Source organism: Kogia breviceps, chromosome 14, assembly GCF_026419965.1.
Source record: "Kogia breviceps isolate mKogBre1 chromosome 14, mKogBre1 haplotype 1, whole genome shotgun sequence".
In the NCBI taxonomy this organism is placed as follows: Eukaryota; Metazoa; Chordata; class Mammalia; order Artiodactyla; family Physeteridae; genus Kogia; species Kogia breviceps.
This window is the reverse complement of record NC_081323.1, coordinates 26,641,063-26,653,667: the sequence shown is the minus strand read 5'-3', so window position 1 is coordinate 26,653,667 and position 12,605 is coordinate 26,641,063. Positions and strand designations below refer to the sequence as shown.

Sequence of the window (12,605 nt, the reverse complement as noted above, 5' to 3'; positions counted from 1 at the left end):
CACAGAATCTGTCACCATGATTTTTAATAAATCATTCTCGTTTCAATGATGGGGGTCAGCCTGCATCCGGCACTACCCTCCCCTGGAGACTTCAGCCCCTCCCTCCAGCTTTGACCACTCAAAAACAAGCTTCAAGGAACTTACCAGTTCCAAAGAAGTGTCAATCACACCTCACGCACTCACAGTCACAATAAACATTTAGAAGTGGCAACTCCCAACAAATTGCAGGCAATTCAGAGTAATTTACAGAGATGCTATCTATGCCTGTCCCCTGAGGTCTTTCAAACTAAGCCAGAGACTCTAGACATGGGTCTTTGCTGATTTCAAAGCAGCAGATCCCATGGCAGACCCATCACCTCTTTAACACAGGTCTGAATCAGTCATCAGTCAATAACCTGAAGCGAGGCGGGAGGCTGAGGGCTGCAACCCTGAGTTCTCACAGAACTCTGCTAAGGAGACAAGTTCTTGGGGCTGAAACTACAAGACCAAATCAGTGACTTTCAAAACGTGGCTTATTAAAAATTTTAAAACATACACTTATGAATCTAGTAGTCAAAGTCAAAATTCTGTTCATATAACAGTATGATTTGTTCCCTCGAAGTAATTCAGAAATCAGAAACTCCAAGCCTCGGGTCACCCTTTTCACCTTGTAACATCACCATGTAATTAATCCTCAACCCTTCTCTAAGCTAACAGGACACCCGTGTCTGATTTCCTTGACGCAGCACATAGATGTCTATCCAGAAAGTGAAAACCTTAGGGAGAAACACAGATTCTTTGGGTACTTTGCTTTTATAAGTTATTTGATTTTTCTGCTTATGAAGCTTTCTTTCACAATGTTTCAAAAGGATTTTCTTTTTAAAGGACGTTCACTGTATCCGAATGAACTTACCCTGACCACCTTATGAGAAAGCCCAACTAGGTAAGATACATCCACTGTTTCCATATGTACATAGGGTGGACCCTGTGAAAACAAAAGGCCTGGGCTGCTCTTATTTGCCAGTCTTTGTTCACCATGGAAATGTTTATGTTATCTCCAGCACAACTGCAGGTGGCACCACAAAACTTTACATTCCAAAGCGAACCGAATTTCAAAGAACCAAGGGGCAAGTCTGACATTCCTTCAATGCTAGGATGTCCAAAAGCATTCTCTGTCACTGGTCTAACCCGGGCTCAGGCTGCCACCTCAGGGCACAGCGCCAGGCCTCATCAGGCCCCTTCAACACTGCAGTTTCCACACCTGTGGCCCTCGGAGGCTGCCTTGAGGGTGGAGCACAGCCACATGGCTGGGAACCCAAGACCAGCAGAGGACGGGAACCCCCAGTGGGGGCAGGAGGGCTCCAGCACAGGTACACCTGCAGGCCTGTTTTCCACTCCCAGCAACAGTGCTGGCGACGTGGGCTCAAATGTGGGCCTGCTGTGCTGCAGAGCGAATGCTGAGCACAGAAACTCATGCTATGGCAGGTGCACGTGTCCTGTGCACACACGGCATGTGGGGCTGAACCCGTCTGGCATTTGTGCTGGGTAATGCTCTATCCACCAGAACCCTGAGTCTGTTTCTCATTCAGGCCAGTTAGTTACATTCACACTCTTCCCCAACAGTGAACTTGGCCACTAATCCACCCAGCCACCTTTGTCACATGGGGAACAGGGCAACAACACTCAGATGGATAAAAGCAATAAAAATCCAAACAGGGCTTCCCTGGTGGCGCAGTGGTTGAGAGTCCGCCTGCCAATGCAGGCAACACGGGTTTGTGCCCCAGTCAGGGAGGATCCTGCATGCCGCGAAGAGGCTGGGCCCGTGAGCCATGGCCGCTGAGCCTACATGTCCAGAGCCTGTGCTCTGCAACGGGAGAGAGGCCACAACAGGGAGAGGCCCGCGTACTGAAAAAAAAAAAAAAAATCCAAACAAAAGAAAACTCTAAATTTGTTTACAGTGATTAGTAAATTCATTTTACACCTGAAAAATGAATACATATGCAATAGGTCTAGAGTTTATACTCAATGAATACCACATTCTGTGTGATGGACCTAAATTTTTAGGTCACGTCCATTTCTCAAAAGAAAATTCCTACTTTAAAATGTATTAAGCATTAAAAATATAAGAATATGTTCATATTAATTCTATATGTTTATAAAGACGCTTTAGAGGGACACACAATTATTCAGATTATTTACCTTTAGACAGTATTAAGAGGGTGAATGGGGTGGGTGTCTGGACCCTGAAGAACGTTTCAGTTGTACAACCCATGGAGCATTTACTCTGATTTCCACTAGGCAGGACAGCCTCTCTGCCAGAGGCAGCTTAAGGCAGGTCCAGAGAAACAGGGATGCCTATCAGGACTCGTCTCTTCACAGACTTTTCTGACTTTTAAAGCCACACAACAGAACTACCTAATATAAGCGTTCATCTAAATCAAGCTCTAAGTAAACAGCTGATATATAAAATAAAGTGAGCCTTGGATTTTGGTGTGCAAGGTGGACTTGCTTGCTGCACACCTCACCACCTGCAAGGACAATTAGAAAAACAGACAGAGAGTTGGAAGTGAGGGTCCGAGCCCACTGTCCCGGGCACGATGTAGGGGAGGCTGGTGGCAGCCACTGCCACGGTCTTGCCCCCGTGCCCAGCAGAGGTGGCCACCACGCCAACAGCCCAAGTATATAGAATTTAAGCATTCTCTCAGAAGTATATGGTAGAGCTAAAGAAGACAACCAACCAAGGGTTATTTGAAATTGTGATTGGCTAATAATCCCAGGACAAAATTAGAGATCACTACTCAAGCATAAGGCCTCTACAAAGATGTTTGATATAAAGGCTTGGGCTGAGTATATTGTGGAATGGGCTGCAAAGGATCCATATGGCTTCCTTACAACAGTTATTTTGGCCCTAACTCCATTGTTTCTAGCAAGTGCTGTACTGTCTTAGAAACTGGCCAAGATGATTGAGGCCAGGGAAAAGGAGTAAAAGAAGAAACAAAAAAGTCAAGAAAATACTGCAAAAGCTAAAGGACTAAAAAAGGACTGAAAGAATGAACAGGCTCTGCAACCAGAGGAAAATTGTCTGGAAAATTATGCAGCTTTGGAAGGACCCATTAAGGTTTCTTTTCCGATCTTATGACAGTATTATTTAGTAAACTAAGTCTGAGCATATGGAAGAATCATGTTAGTTCTCACCTGTACTGTAGCAACTTTCAGGCTTCAGTGTAGAAGTCTGTTGACAGTTACTGTAAATTGGCATGTATTATGCTACAAATTCTTTATAACTGATTTAGTCATTTGCCTTTTTGCAGCATATGTACTAAAATGAAAACATCCTGTGGAGAAAAATGGCTTTAGATTATGGACTCTATTCAAATAATGGCTTAAAATGGGGTCCTGTTCTGGACAAAGGTGATTAAGAATGTAAAAAATCAGAATTGTCCTGAGGTGAAAAGTGTGCTTTGGCTTAAAAGAGATACAGTATATTAATCACATCTTTTATCATTATTCCTTATTTCTTGGAATAAAATCATTTCTGGCTTCCTCAAAGCAAAATAATGTTATTCAATGAGTACTTCTATTTTCTGTATTTTTCTCATTTAAGCTTTTGAGATACTGGTAATTACCAGACATTCTGCATTTTTTAAAATCTAATTTTATAAAGAATTCTCTTATTATCTTGACTATGTAGAATACCACTTACTGGATATAACAATTTTTGTACTTATGAACACTGCCATTTTCTTAGTGATGACTTGAGTAGAGTAACACTATGATTTAAAGCTTGGAGTAAAATTGCCAAGCCTTGTAGTACCGTGGAACCAGTTAATTCTCACTTGTGCTAAGTAGAAATGTGAAGTACTTAAAATGTCTTATCAAATAATTTGTTGATTATATAATACCACTTTTGTTTTCTATTCCATTCTTTTAATTCATGTGGTAGTGATGTCCTTTACTTTTTTGATCAAACAGGTTCATGGTGAAAATTAAAATTTCAAATTTCTTTTAAGGAACTTTTAAAGAGTAACAGTTAAGTCATATTTCATAAATGGTAAAGAAAGGCTTAACAGTTGGAAAAATTTTGTTTAGCATAGTATTAATTGGGTGAAAAAGGTGTAAATTATGTCAAAATGAGAACGTGTTATAATTAGAAATAAAGGGCTGAAGGATATTTCCTTCAGTTAAGTAGTGTAACTGGAACGTTTTACTCTTTAACACGTCTTTTATAAACACATGGTTAATAATTTTATTTGTCCTCAATTAATAGCTTTTTAACATTTTCCTCACCTCTGATAATGAATCTTAAATTACAAAAAAATTGTCTAAACGCTTTAACTTAAAAATGAAACTAGATATTGAAATAAATTTGATACTTTTTTATAAAAAAAAGGGAAAAAAACAGAAATGTTTTCATCTGTTCTAAGGCACAAGATAGCTACTAAGGAAATGAGATCTCTTAAGGGGCCAAAGCATGAGAGAAAAAAGGAAGACAGACAGGCAAGTCAAACATACAGTCCCACTTTTCTCTTTGAGGTTCTCAAGCAATGACTTCCAAGCTGAGAATGTGAAAACTTCCAGAATTCTTAAGTGGGTGTTCCAAGTGCACCAAAGATGTGGGCCCTGGTGAAGACCCCAGGCCTTCAGTTGGGACCCCAATGGGCTATATCCTAGGAGAAGGGATAAACCTGAAATAGACCAGCCTGCCCAAAGACTGAAGTCTTGTGTTCAAATCAGATTGGTACCTGGCTGGAGTAAAGCATGAGGTCCCCACACTAAAGGCCAGTCAGAAGCAAAAGTAAGCCCTCATTGGAGAAAATTACAATCAGGAACTTCAAACGATCTCTAAATTTTTCATATACAATGTCTGGTGTTCAATAAAAACTGCCCAGTATACTAAGAGACGGGACCAACTGACTCAAGAACAAGAGAAAAACAGACAACAGAAACAGAACCACAAAACACCCCAATTTTAAAATGACAGGACATTAAAATATATGTGATTAATGTGTTCAGTAAGTTAAGACAAGCTGAAGAGTTTGAGCAGGGGACTGAATATTTTTAAAAAATCAAATGAACACTAAAACTGAAAAATATAACAAATGAAGTTAACTCCACAGACGTAACAGTAGACTACACACAACTGAAGAGAAATTAGTGAATGGTACATAGGTCTGGAAAATATACATTCTGAAGCATGGTAAGGACAGAAACTACTGAAAAGACTTAAAAAGAAGAAAGGTCTGACACATCAGTCACTGGAATCCCAGAAGGAGAGGAGAAAGAGAGAATACAGCAGAAGCAATATTTAAAGAGCTAATAACTGAGAACTTCCCAAAATTCAAGAAAATCATCAAGCCAGAGATTCAAAAAGTACTTCAAACCCCAAGCCAGGTAAACAGACATGATAGTAAAACTTCAGTAGTTTTACCAAAGACACAGAAGAAAATCTTAACGGTGGCACCAAAAAATGACAAATTACCTTGGATGGTGCAGCTGTAAGACTAAGATCCCACATGCCGCGGGCAACTAAGCCCGCACCATAACTACTGAGCCCACACGCCGCAATGAAAGACCCTGCACGCCTCAACAAAGATCCCACGTGCTGCAACCAAGACCCGACGCAGCCAAATAAATAGATAGATAAATACATACATACACATACAAAAAAATAAACAACTGCATAAAAAGCAATGGGGGAGTACATAACTTGTGTTAGTTTAACCTTTAGTCTTTACATTTTCTGGTAAGTGACAAAAGAACCAACTTACACTTGAATAGGTCAGGGATGCATGCTGTAATCTCTAGAGGGACCACTTAAATAGTAGTAGTACAGGGCTTCCCTGGTGGCACTGTGGTTAAGAATCCGCCTGCCAATGCAGGCGACACGGGTTGGAGCCCTGGTCTGGAAAGATCCCACATGCCGCAGAGCAACTAAGCCCGTGCACCACAACTACAGAGCCCGTGAGCCACAACTACTGAAGCCTGCACACCTAGAGCCTGTGCCCTGCAACAAGAGAAGGCACTGCAGTGAGAAGCCCGCGCATCGCAATGAAGAGTAGCCAGCCTCTGCTCGCCGCAACTAGAGAAAGCCCACAAACAGCAAGGAAGACCCAATGCATCCAAAACTAAAAATAAATTAAAAATTTAAAAAAATAGTAGTACATAAATGTAGAACAAGCTAACATAGGGGGGCATTTGAATAACAAAAAAATATCTAATCCAAAAGAAACGAGAAAGGATAATGAGGAAGAACAAATAAAACATAAATACTAAAAGACAGCTTTAAGTCCAAATATATTGGTAATTATTATATATTAAATATAAATCAACTAAATATGCCAATTAAGAGTAGATCATCTGGGGACTTCCCTGGTGGCGCAGTGGTTAAGAATCCACCTGCCAACGCAGGGGACACGGGTTCGATCCCTGGTCCAGGAAGAGCCCACATGATGCGGAGCAACTAAGCCCGTGCACCACAAATACTGAGCCTGTGTTCTAGAGCCCATGAGCCACAACCACTGAAGCCCGCGTGCCTAGAGCCCATGTTCCGCAACAAGAGAAGCCACAGCAATAAGAAGCCCATGCACCGCAACGAAGTGTAGCCCCCGCTCGCCGCAACTAGAGAAAGCCCATGCACAGCAACAGAGACCCAACGCAGCCAAAAATCAATCAATCAATCAATCAATATTTTTTAAAAAGTAGATTATCTGGATTTTAAAAAAACTATCCATATCCACCTTATAAGAGAAATAATTTCAATTTAAGAATATTGAAAATTGGGACTTCCCTGGCAGTCCAGTGGTTGGGACTTCACCTTCCAATGCAGGGGGTGCGGGTTCAATCCCTGGTCGGGGGCTGGAATCCCACATGCTTCACGGCCAAAAAACCAAAAAACATAAAACAGAAGCAATATTGTAACAAATTCAATAGAGACTTTAAAACTGGTCCACATAAAAAAAAATCGAGAAAAAAAAAGAATATAGAAAATTTCAGAATTCTGTGGCAGTCCAGTGGTTAGGGCCCTGCACTCTCACTGCCGAGAGCCTGAGTTCAATCCCTGGTCGGGGAACTGAAATCCCACAAGCCACACACTGCGGCCAAAAAAAAAGAATATAGAACAGTGAAAATAAAAGACTGAAGTCTCTTCCCAAGAAAAAAAATTTTTTTGTAACTACATATGGCGACAGACGTTAACTAGACTTACTGTGGTAACCATTTCACACTATATACAAATATCGAATGGTTATGGTGTACCCCTGAAACTAACAGAATGTATGTCAACTATATCTCAATATATAAATAAAAGATTGGAAAACACATAAATCATGCAAATACTCTTACAACAAAGTTGGGGTAGCTATACCAATATCAGACAAAGTAGATTTTTAAGCAAAAAGCAATATTAGATATAAAGACATGTTATAATAATAAAATGGTCAATCCACAGAAACAACTCAATGTGTATGCATGTAAACTATGGACTCAAAACACATAGAGCAAAACTTAACAGAAAAAAAAAACAGACAAATCCACATTCATAGTGGGAGACTTCAACCAATAAATTCAGCCTCGACATTCTACACTAGTGGCATGTTGAAACACATAAGCCATAGCTTGTTTCTGAATCCTTAATAAAAGGAATCAGATAGAATGTCTCACTTGATCTGATTTTTTTAAAAACTAGATTTCTTTATCAAAGGTGGGAGACCAAAAAGGGTAAAACCAATGCAGAGGTAGCTCCTGGCTGTGACATGAACCACAAGGGAAGCAGCCGCTTCCTTGATAAAGGTCATGGGTCTCAGGACGGGGATGCGAACGCTGTACTCAAGGGCACAGGCGGGTGGGTGGATTCCGCACATCTTGCAGGTGTTTTCTAAGAGCTCGAGTCATTTCTTTCAGTACATATTTATCAAGAGCAGACCTGCAAGACAGTATCGTAAGCCAAGGACAAATAAGACTAAGACACGGTCCTTCTCAAAGGGCTCTGAGCTGTTTAAAGCTCAATCTGAAAGCCATTTCAATGTGCTTTTACCATCTCCCACCAGCACAACTCAGGGTCCCCAACAATCTCCAGGTTGCTAGATGTTAAGAACACCAGCCCCCATCTCACATCACTCACCAGCAGCGCCGACGGCTACTCAACCCATCTTTCTTGGTGCACTTTCTTCATTTGGTCTCCAAGACCCCATACTCCGCTGGTTTCCTCCAACCTCACTGCCAGGTCTCCACAACCCTTGGCAGTGGAAAGCCGCCAGAGGCCTTCTTGTCTCTATCTATGTTTGCTCACTGGGGGGTGGGGGGTGGGGTCACAACAAGGCTCACGGCTCCAAATACCATCAATACACTGACAATTTGAGAGACCAAAGCAGAAGCCACAGTCTCAGAAATGCCAAGTCACCACTCTGCTCTCTCCTCCCACCCCTCGCCCCTTGGCCACTCTGCCCCAGCTAGGCTGCCTTTCCTACTTGCTCTTCCCTCGTCCTCCTCCAGGTACACGTTCTTTCTCACCTTCTTCAGGCTTTGCTCAAAAGTCACCCTCCAGAATGAGACCCTCTCTGGCCTCTCTTGTGAAAATGGCAACCCTCCCTCTGCCCCAACTTAAACTGCACCAACTGAAATGCTCAGTATTTTACTTGTGTTCTCATATTGTATCTCTCCCTGTTAAAAGTGTAAGCTCCACAACTGGAGGGATTTTTGTCTTCTTTGTTCACTAGTGAATCTTCAGCTTCTAGAAGAGTATGTGGCACATGGAGGACACTCAATGAACGAATGAATCTGTACTTCTGTCAATTCTCCTTTTAAAGGGGCAGCTGTATTGGGGCCACACAGAGTAATCTTTTCCTGTCTGCTCAGACACAGCTTTTCTTGGTCATATGTAGACCACTGTCCTTGAGCCCCTCTTTTGTTCTCCAAAACTCCAAAACATCGATCATAATAGTTTGCTGAGAACATCCAGTTATTGTACCAGCAAAACGGGTTTATTCAGGAATAGCAAAGAATTGCAATTCAGGACAACCATGCTATAGTAAAAACTATAGGCAAGTGCAGCAAACAAAGGAGAGGAGTGTTATATAGAGAAAAGGAGGAAGCTGAAAGGGGTGCTTTGAACCAAAGTCCCTTGGAGGAAAGCAAGAGTTCAGGATGGTGATGGATTCCTATTGGCTGAACTGCAAGGGTTCCAACAGGCTGGGCTTGGCGCTGGGCAAGAACTCTTCCTTCCTCCTGCAGGGGCAGTAAAGTAGATACCTTCCTGCTGGGAATGCAAGGTACCTCTCTTCCTATGCGGTCTCTAACTGAGGTGGAGTGTAGGGCATCAGAGCTCCTCTTCTGGCCTCCAGACTCCAGACTTTAAATGAGGTTTCCTTTATTCAGTTTCAGAAGTCCATTGCCAGCATAGGGATCAACTGTTCTCATATGAACAAACAGTCCTCAAGAAGATTCAGTAAGGAATCCAAGAATTACACAAGAATGAGATACAGCATCCACATCTGCCCCAAGACACCAACGCTTTGGCCATGCCTAATTCAGGCAAGCTTAACACACAGAACAAATGTGCTCCTGACAAATTACAGGTATGCATATAATTTTTATCCACTGAATAATCTCAAGGGTACTAAAGGCATCCCAGAGAGAATTCTCATTAAAAAATAAAGAAACAGGGCTTCCCTGGTGGTGCAGTGGTTGAGTCCACCTGCCGATGCAGGGGACACAGGTTCGTGCCCCCGGTCCGGGAGGATCCCACATGCTGCGGAGCAGCTGGGCCCGTTGAGCCTGTGCGCCTGGAGCCTGTGCTCCGCAACGGGAGAGGTCACAACAGTGAGAGGCCCGCGTACCACAAAAAAAAAAAAAAAAAAAAAAAAAAAAAAAAGAAAAGAAAAGAAATAAAGAATAGGACTTCTTCCCTGGTGGCACAGTGGTTAAGAATCCGCCTGCCAATGCAGGGGACACAGGTTCGAGCCCTGGTCCGGGAAGATCCCACATGCCACAGGGCAACTAAGCCTGTAGGCCACAACTACTGAAGCCCGTGTGCCTAGAGCCCATGCTCCGCAACAAGAGAAGCCACTGCAATGAGAAGCCCACACAGAGCAACAAAGAGTAGCCCCCGTTTGCAGGAACTAGAGAAAGCCCACGTGCAGCAACAAAGACACAACTCAGCCAAAAATAAATAAATAAAATATAAATAAATTAAAAATAAATAAATAAACTCTTCCCAAACTGACATGAGTTTAAAAAAAAAAAAGAATCCTTCCACAATGTTACCACCTACAAATTACATATTTTACGGTCATCACATTAGATCTTCCCTAAACAGCAGTGCTCCACATCTCCTTTTCCTTCACTGACTTCTTCCCAAAGAATTCTCATTTATATTTAAAATAAGTTTTGCAAACTAGGCCCAGCTCTATAACCATAGGAAAAAGGAGCAGTCTTTCTCCCACATATGCAGGACTTCTTGACACAACCCACCATGTCTCCCTACTGAGGGGTGGGTAGGGGCATGATGCTAATGTGAAAGTTAATACACAGAACCCTCACTTAAAATGGAGATGGGGGAATTCCCTGGCAGTCCAGTGGTTAGAACTCCGTGCTCTCACTGCCAAGCGCCCGGGTGCAATCCCTGGTCGGGGAACTAAGATCCCACAGGCCAGGCAGCATGGCCAAAAAATAAATAAATAAAAATAAAAATAAATAAAATAAAATGGAGTTGGGAGGCCAGGAAAGGGAGCCCTCACACCCTACCATCATCAATTGCAGATGCAACAGGAAGAGACATATCTTTGCATGTCCAACATGAAGAAGGCCCACCCAGCAGGACGAGAGAGAATTTCTCTTTGCCTGGCAACAGCTCAGCCAATGAAAAGCCACTGTACTCTGAACTCCCAGTTTCCCCCAATGGGCTCTTTGTTTATAAGAGCTCCTCCCAACTCCTCCTTCTCCTCTATAAAAGAAGTTCCTCTCCTTTGTTCTCTGGACTTGCCTGTGGCTCCCTATAGACTGCATATCCCAAATTGCAATTCTTTGCAATAAACCCATTTTCTGGTAAAATAACTGGCTGTTATATTGTTTTAGGTCAACACCAGAAAGATTTTTAAATGCTGATCCATCAACAATAAAAAAGAAAAAAAAAAGGATGATTTTGTCTTTTTAGAGTATATATTCAGAAAACAAGAGCAGGAGAAATTTAGTGGAAAGAGCTGAAAACACAACAAAAAGAAAAGAAACAGAAAACAGGAGAAAAAGAAACAAAATTTAAAGGATCATTCCAAATGGTCCAACATCTAAATAATACAGGCTCCAAAATGAGAAAAGTAATGAGAATTATTTTGACAGGCACTTTTTAAGCCAATGCAGCATAAGGGAAGATTTATGTCATAAAATCAAATATCTAATCAAATGAAAAAATGCAACAACCATAACTTTAAAGCACATACACACACAAATGGCACAAGAAAGAAAATGCTTGGCCCAACTTGGCTCAGCAACGAAAACACCAAATATGGATGTAAATGAAACCCAGAATGTGTTAATAATCAGGCCAGGTGGTGGGGAAAGGAGAACATCCACAGAAACTGGCTCAGGGCAGATGCCCCAAGGACAGCAGTATGAGCACATCACTCAGAAAGGGGGATGTGATGGACTGAGAGTCTACATCCCCCAGATTCTGATGTGGAGGCCCTTACCCTACCATGTGGCTGTATTTGGAGATGGGGCCTCTAAGGAAGTCACATGGTTAAATGAAGTCATGAAAGTGGGGCCCTGATCTGACAGGATCATTACCCTTACCAGAAGAGATGCTGGGGAGTTGTCTCTCTCTCCACACAGACACACTGAGAAAAGGCCATGTGAGCAAACCATGAGAAGAATGGAATGAAACCTACCTTGCTGGCGCTTTGATCTGGGACCTCCAGCCTCCAAAACCGTGAGAAATAAATGTCTGTTGTTTAACGCCCAAGTCTATGATATTTTGTCCTGGCAGCTTGAGCTAATACACTAGGTTAAGACATAGCTGGAAGCGGCCATCCTGGAAAGGCCAGGGGGTCATGAGACTGCTAAATTTAGTTATCAGACTTTTAGCATTATTTAAATTTTTCCTTCTCTCCATTTTTTAATAAAAATTAAAATTAATTAAAATACTTGTATAGGGACTTCCCTGGTGGTCCAGTGGTTAAGACTCTGCGCTTCCAATGCAGGGGGCGCGGGTTTGATCCCTGGTCAGGGAACTAAGATTCGGCATGCCACACTCAATGCGGCCAAAAAACCACAAAACAAAACAAAACAAAACTAGTATAGCAGTGCAAACATTAAGAAGTCCTAAGATCATACTAAAAGGAAACATTTATATGCATCCTTTTAAAAGAAAAAATATGCTGTTGAAAAACTGCACATAATTCACACCCTCTTGTGATATATCTTTGTATATATTTTAATAACATACTTTCGAATTACAAAGGTTTATGTTTTATAGGAATTTGGAAAATGTAGAAAAACAAAAAGAATAAAATAGAAAGCCTATGTTCTCCAACCATGCAGAAAAAAAATCCCTGTGCAATCAATCCTGCTATTGAACATTCAAGTTACTCTAACTGCTGGCTACTACAAGCAACATTCTTTATGATTATTTTAAA

The 12,605-nt window shown here is 41.8% G+C and overlaps 1 protein-coding gene and 1 pseudogene across 8 annotated transcripts in view; one reads left to right on the top strand and one right to left on the bottom strand.

The window, feature by feature from the left end:
* Positions 1-12,605, bottom strand: part of AXIN1 (axin 1) — a 65,389-nt gene that overhangs the window by 31,576 nt on the left and 21,208 nt on the right. The gene's annotated exons all lie outside the window — the stretch shown is intronic.
* Positions 2,801-3,025, top strand: LOC136792537 (small integral membrane protein 15-like; annotated as a pseudogene).